The 7,841-nt window shown below is 46.1% G+C and overlaps 1 pseudogene across 1 annotated transcript in view; it reads right to left on the reverse strand.

Moving 5' to 3' along the window:
• Positions 1-7,630, reverse strand: part of LOC147121559 (uncharacterized) — a 33,331-nt pseudogene extending 25,701 nt beyond the window's left edge. Inside the window, exon 1 of the transcript XR_015077575.1 lies at positions 4,808-7,630. The product of XR_015077575.1 is annotated as an uncharacterized LOC147121559 (transcript). The remainder of the gene's footprint in view (positions 1-4,807) is intronic.
• Positions 7,631-7,841: the final 211 nt, after the last annotated feature.

Consider the following 7,841-nt stretch of genomic DNA (forward strand, 5'->3'; position numbering starts at 1 on the left):
GTTAATGGCAGGCTAATGCTACACATCTCGTGGCTGATGTAAGGAATTGGCAGAGGTTTGTGGCATTTCATGCTCTTTAAAAAAGAGCATTATCAGAGACAGGGGAGCAGGTGGTTTACTCATTCTCTGTCTGGGAATAGTCCAGCACAAACGGGGAACTAAGAAGGAGAAGATAAGGAGAAGGGAACTAAGAAGGAGAAGAAAAATACATAAATAAGAATTCTATAAATGTTGTAGGAACGTTTGAGGAATCATTACTATTTTAGGAAGGAAAAAATGTGGAAAAATACAGCCTTATTTTCAAAAGGCACTGTGATTCCATTTGTCATACTGTGACATTTCTGCAAAGCGAATTAAGTCTTTGCATTGCCGGTCAACAAACAAAGCTGGAAAGTCGTGGAAACAGCTTTCGAAAAGGATTGAACCCATGGACAAATTTACAATGAGCCCATATATATGTAATAATAATAAAACAATGAGATATAAACGTGAGTAACTGTCTCTGATTTGCCACACTGCTTGTCCAACATCCAGGCTTGGATGAGCAGAAACTTACTCCAACTAAATATTGGGAAGACCGAAGCCATTGTCTTCAGCACCCACAACAAACGCCGTTCCCTAGCACCAACTCCGTCCCTCTCCCTGGCCACTGTCTGAGGCTAAGCCAGACCTTTCCCAACCTTGGCATCTTCCAACCACATATCTGTTCCATCACCAAGACTGCCTACTTCCACCTCCGTAACATCGCCCAACTCCGCCCCTGCCTCAGCTCACCTGCTGCTGAAACCCTCATCCATGCTTTTGTTACCGCTAGACTTGACGATTCCAACTCACTCCTGGTCAACTTCCCACCTTCCATCTCCATAAACCTGAGCTCATCTAAAACTCTGCTGCCCATATCCTAACTCGCAACAAGTCCTGTTCACTTATCAATCCTGTGCTCGCTGATTTACATTGGCTCCTGGTCTGGCAACGCCTCAATTTTAAAATTCTCATCCTTGTTTTCAAATCCCTCCATGGCCTCACCCCTCTCTATCTCTCTAACCTCCTCCTGCCCTACAACACTCAGAGACCTCGGCGCTCCTCCAATTCTGGCCTCTTGCGCATCCCTGATTTTAATCACTCCACCATTGCCAGCCGAGTCTTCAGCTGCCTGGGCCCTAGGCATTAAAGGTATAGGAATATACCATGATCCAATTGAATGGCGGAACAGGCGCGAGGGGCTGAACGGCCTACTCCAGTTCCTTTGTTCCTTCCTGTGTTCCTATATCAACAAATCTTGCAATTCTGCCTGCATAATGATTACTTCAAAATGAACAGTAGAAAAATAAATGTTTGATTGTTTCTACATCCTGATTACGTAATGCATAACAACTGAGTTCATCATTATATATAGAGATCAGAAAGTTACTGGATGCCTTGCTGAATTGTGAGTTTGAAAGTGAGTTTCCTTTATTTTAAGTTGAAACAGGGAATTCTATTGTGATGTGATAGGTCACAAGGGGGTCAAGTAATGTGAAAGGGATCTAGAGAGACAAAACACTTATTAGCAAAGTGAGCAGGCAACCTTTATTTATTGATATCAACTCCTGGTCCAGCAACGCCTCGAGCTTAAAATTGTCATCCTGGTATTCAAATCCCTACATGATCTCACCCCTCCCTATCTCTGTAATCTCCTCCAGCCCTACTATCCTTTGAGAACTTTGCATTTCCTACATTACACTTCAAAAAGTACTTCATTGGCTGTAAAACACTTTGGGACATCCTGTGGTCGTGAAAGGCGCTATATAAATGCAAGTCTTTTTTTTATTTAACTCTGCATTCCTCCAAATTCTGGCCTCTTGTGCATCCCTGACTTCCTTCGCCCCACCAGCTGCCTAGGTCCTAAGCTCTGGAATTCCCTCCCTAAATCTCCTTTCCTCTCTACCTCTCTCTCTTCCTTTAAGGCGCTCCTTAAAACCTACCTCTTTGACCAAACATTTAGTCACCTGTCCTAATATCTCCTTATGTGGCTCGGTGTCAAATGTTATCTGATAACTCTCCTGTGAAGCGTCTTGGGAAGTTTTACTACATTAAAAATGCTAGATAAATACAAGTTGTTGTTGTTATATGTTACTTATATATTTAAACAGAATATATTGACAGTCAAGGACTAGATTATAATATCCATCACCACAGCACTGAGAGTTTTGATGACAGCATTGGTGGACTTGAGACTGAATGACCCCCTTCTAGGCACCTATCACATGATCGCACATGATCGGGATCCTGATGAATCATAAAAACTGTAATGCGAGGTAACGTTCTACTCCTGCACACATTTCTTTTGCCATGTGAAAACTATGAGGAGTATAAGACTTGTGGAGCATTACAACAGTGATTACACTTCAAAAGTACTTCATTGGCTGTAAAGCGCTTTGGGACATCCCGTGGTCGTGAAAGGCGCTATATAAATACAAGTCTTTCTTTCTTTCTCAATGATGAATGGCCTTCTGTAGTCTTGTGATAAGCGAACAATGTATTTAACCTTGCATTGGGAAGCCCAGAGGATTGATTCCATATCAGGAATCTGTGGTAGGGGAAATTTTGGAAGCTTTAATTAAAGATGAAATGACTAAATATCTAAACAAAGAGAAAATAATTAGAAAAAGCCAGGGAGGGAGATGAAGAGAAATCTTTTTTACGCAGCGAGTTGTTATGATCGGGAATGCACTGCCAGAAAGAGTGGTAGAGACAGATTCAATGGTAACTTTCAACAGGGAATTGGATATATACTTGAAGAGGGAAAATTTGCAGGGCTATGGGGAAAGAGAAGGGGAGTGGGACTAATTGGATAGCTCTTTCAAAGAGCCGGCACAGGTACAATGGGCCGAATGGCCTCCTTCTGTGCTGTAAGATTCTAGGATTCTATGAAACCGCCAAGACAGATTTCAGAAAGGAACATGATGCTTGACAAACCTAATAGAGTTCTTTGAGGGGGTGGCAGATATGGTGGCTGGCAGAAAATACAGTGGCTGTGGACTTGCAGAAAGTTTTTGACAAAGTACCACACAGGAGGCTATTGGAGAAGATTAAGGGGTGTGGAATTGTGGGGAGGGTAGCAAACTGGATTAAAAACCATCTAGATAGGATTTAAGGACAGTTTCTTAGAGTCAATGGAAATGGATAGTGGTGTCCCACAGGGTTCAGTGCTGGACCACTTCTAGTCACTGAGTACGTCCATGATTTGGACATAGGGCTGGAGGGAGTTATGTCCAAATTTGCAGACGATACTAAAATAGGAAGTGTAGTAAGTAATTCTAAGCACTATAGGAAGCTGCAAGTGGATATTGATATGATGGTGGAATGTGCAAAATTAATAGTAGGCAGAATTCAGTATCTGTAAATGTAAGGTGGTACATTTTGGTAATTAAAAATAAAAGTAATATTTTGAATGGGGGAAAACTGGTTGGTGAGGAGGAGCAGAGGGATTTGGGGATTTAGGTTCACAAGACAATAAAAGCAGCACCAAATTGGATAAGGCCATAAAGAAACTGGGCTATAGGACATAAAAACTGAAATGCAATAGGCAATCTATATAAAAAACTCAGTAAGACCACAGTTGGAGTAATGTGTGTACTTTTGGTCACACTATACAAAGAATGTTGTTGCAATAGGGAGGGTACAGTGCAGATAAACTGATGCTGCCAGTTTTGAGGATATATAAATATGACTTGAAAAGATAGGACGGTTTTTGTTAAAACAGGAGATTATGGGGTGATTCGATGGGTGTTTAAAATTATGAAGAGGTGAGACAGAATGATTGAGGAGGACTTAGATATAACAACATTTATATAGTGCCTTTAATGTAGTAAAACATCCCAAGCCGCTTCACAGGAGAGATTTTCAAACAAAATTAAACATCAAGCGATATTAGTACCAAATGGTTGGTCAAAGAGGTAGGTTTTAAGGAGCGTCTTAAAGGAGGAGAAGTTTAAGGAGGAAATTCCAGAGTTTAAGACCTCGGCAGCTGAAGGCACAACCGCCAATGGTGGAGTGAAGAAAATCGTGGATGCGCAAGAGGCCAGAATTGGAGGATTGCAGAGGTATTGGAAACTTGTAGGGCTGGAGGAGGTTACAGAGATAGGGAGGGGCGAGGCCACGGAAGGATTTGAAAACAAGGATGAGAATTTTTAAATCGAGGCGTTGCCAGACCAGGAGCCAATGTAGGTCAGTGAGCACAGGGGTGAAGGGTGAACGGGACGGTGCGTTAGGATACGGGCAGCAGATGTAGGATGAGTTCAAATTTACAGTGAGTGCAAGATGGGAGGCTGGCCAGGAGAGTATTGGAATAGTCGAGTCTAGAGGTACCAAAGGCATGGATGAGGGTTTCAGCAGCAGATGAACTGAGGCAGGGGCGGAGACGGGCGATGTTACGGAGGTGGAAGTCAGCAGTCTTGGTGATGGAGGGAATGTGGGATACAAGATTAAACGTAAAAGAGATTTAGAACAGAGAGCAGGAGAAATATTCTTACACGGAGAGTGGTGAGGCTGTGGAATGCATTGCATGACTTGGTGATTGAAGCAGAGACCAAGCTGTTGTTTAAGAATAGATTAGATGGATGGTTGAAGCAAAAGGGAACAGGGTGGGCACATGGTATTGGGGCTTCTGCTTGTGTGGAGGATTAACACCAACATATTAATTTAGAGTTAAATGATTAGCTATTCTATCACCATGGACAACAGAATTACTGCAGTTGCAGAATCTTCTTCAGAAAGAAAGTGGGCAAAAATACATCTTGTTAATACGGTAGAAATGTTTTCACACCTTAAATGTGCTGATTGTGTCTTTAAGCTGCTTCAGCTGTTCTTGCCATTCCAGTTCATAAGTCTGAACTCTTTCTTTCAGGAAGTGTTTGGCATCCTCAATTCTGGCCAGCACTTGCATAGCTCCCATGAATCCAGCTTTCAGTTCAGCTCCCAAAGCCTGCAACTAAACAACACTGAATATGGTGAGCAGGGAAAACACTTTATGGAACTCTATCAACAACTCCAGACACTTGAGTACATAATCCAGGCTGACACTTCAGCACAGTACTGAGGGAGTGCTGCACTGTCGGAGGTGCCGTCTTTCGAATGAGGTGTTAAACCGAGGTGACGTCTGTTCTCTCAGTTGGACGTAAAAGATCCCATGGCACTATTTTGACGAAGAGCAGGAGAGTTATCCCCGGTGTCCTGGCCAATATTTATCCCTCAATCAACATCACAAAAACAGATTATCTGGTCATTAACACATTTCCAGTTATGGCACCTTGCTGTGCGTAAATTGGTTGTGACATTTCCTACATTGCAACGGTGACTACACTGCAAAAGTACTTCATTGGCTGTAAAGTGCTTTGGGATGTCCTGAGGTCATGAAAGGCTCTTTATAAATGCAACTCTTTTTTTTCTTTTGTAGTTTCTAGCTTATTTGACACTCACATCCAAACTGGAGAGTGAGAAGTGAGAAAGAGCTGTAGTTTAGTCACAGAGGGGTTGGTTTTCCTGGAGCTGTCAGGCGGGGTTTCAGGCGTGTGGGGGGGGGGGGGGGGAAATCGCAAAACTAGGGGGGCGCGACACCCCCCCCCGGCCTGATTTCCCGCCCCATCCGACTTTCACCCCGGCGTTTCAATCCGACCCAAATCAGTCCCGCCCGCAGCAGGCGGGACTGGTCGTCGGGAGCCTAATCACCAATAATTGGCATCTATAATGCCATTTTAAGGGGCCCTTGCTATTTTCAGCCTTTTCTCACGTTAAACACGCCTGGTGTGAAACCCGCTGATGAAACCTGGCGTGAACAATGTCGACTTGCTTACTTTCAGCTGCAGGTCAATCAGGAAAGAAGAGATTTAATCAGACAGCATTTGTAGGTTGCAGGACCTTGTTGTTTCAGACTTGGGGCAACTTGTTCAAGGCTTAGGCACAGCTGTGGAAGGTTGGAGCCTCACACACTTCTCCAGTGTGAGCTCCTGGGAAGCCCCTCTCGCCACCCTCACTCAGCGCTTCCTCAACGGAGGCATCTACCAGAAGCATGGGAGGCCTTTTTTTCCTTCCCTTTTTGGCATTAGAGGATCTCCAGCAGCAGAGGCGGCAGCAGCAGATCCAGCAACAACAGCACCACCAGCAGGAGGGACAGGCTGCGGCTCACCCACCTGAGGCAGCATAGGCCAGAAGGGGCCAGCGCATGGAAGGCCGTCGGTGCAGGTGATATCCCCCAAACAGGGTCTACAGACACAGGGTGAGCTACCTCAACATGACTGAGCAGCAGTGCCAAAGGCGGCTCTGACTTTCGCGAGAGGTAGTGACTGACATCTGCACAATGCTACAGCAAGACCTGGAGCCCAGAGCACCAGGTCGACACTCCTTACCAGTGGCCATCAAAGTCACCACCGCACTCAACTTTTATGCCTCAGGCTCCTTCCAGGGATCAGCAGCAGACATCAGTGGCATCTTCCAGGCGGCCCCACACACTTGCATCACGCAGGTAACCGATGCCCTCTTTGCCTTCATGCACAATCACATCCATTTCACCAGGGATCACACAAGTGTGAGGGCGCGAGTGCGTGGATTCGCTCAGCTGGCAGACTTTCCAAGGGTGCAGGGTGTCATTGACTGCACACATGTGGCCCTTGGCCACCCCATCGCAATCCACTCCCTTAACGTTCAACTGGTGTGTGACCACAAGAAGGAGATTTTGCATGTTTGTGCCAAATACCCTGGCAGCTGCCATGACTCCCTCATACTGCGCCAGTCTACTGTGCCTCCGCTATTCAGTCCACCAGACAAACTTCAGGGATGGCTACTTGGAGACAAGGGATATCCCCTGCGGACTTGGCTAATGGCGCCGTTGAGGAGACCAGCCAATGAAGCTGAGGAGCGCTACAACTCCAGCCACATTTCCACCAGATGCATTATCGAGTAAACCATCGGATTGCTGAAAATGCGCTTCAGATGCCTGGATAGATCAGGTGGAGCCCTACAGTACTCCGCAGCCAGGGTCTCCAAAATTGTCGTGGTTTGCTGTGTACTTCACAACATGGCACAGCGTCATGGCTTGCAGATTCCGCAGGACCAAGAGGCTCCTCACAGACCCACCTCGGATGAGGATGCTGCTGAGGAGGAGGAGGTCGAAAACGACCATCCTGCAGAGGCCCATCAACCAGCGGCACCATTACGCGAGAACATTGCTGGGCGGAATGCAAGGAACGCACTCATCCTGTCCAGATTTGCTTAGCCTGGTACATCAAACACTGTAGCCTCACTGCTTCTTACCTGAGCATGGGCAATGGCCAATCCCTGCGCATTTCTACCTATTTGACCAGCTTGCTGACAACTGCAAGTAATCCTAAGGCCTCAATGTGAAATCCCCATTCGCCAAATGACAGATGCCACAACTGCAGCAGTTGCCATCAGATTTTTAATGCACAAGATACTGATGACATAATAACTATATACAAATATTTTCACCCAAGTGACTACCCTTGTGATTTGTGGTGCTTTATTTTTCTCTTACGCGTGCTCCTACGTAGTGGTACCCCTGTGGCTTCAGCAGATGTGGAGGCCCCTTGCTCACTTTCCTGCTGCCCCTGTCTCGACACCTTTGGCGGGCATCCTCTGGGGTGGCGAGCCTGTGAGGGCTCACCAGCAGTCTGCTGCTCCTGCGGCTGTGCAGGGGTTGAGACGCCTATCTCAATTGGGTGTGAACTCCGGTGGGGCTCTGACCGAGGGCTCTGCAGTGGCATGGAAGTGTGAGCGCGTGGAGAGGAGCCCCCACTTCCTTGAGGTGTGCCAACAACCTCCCTCTCATGGGTCAGGTCACCCTC

This window comes from Somniosus microcephalus, chromosome 3 (assembly GCF_052327205.1).
Source record: "Somniosus microcephalus isolate GS21.2 chromosome 3, FLI_Smic_1.0, whole genome shotgun sequence".
Taxonomy (NCBI): Eukaryota; Metazoa; Chordata; class Chondrichthyes; order Squaliformes; family Somniosidae; genus Somniosus; species Somniosus microcephalus.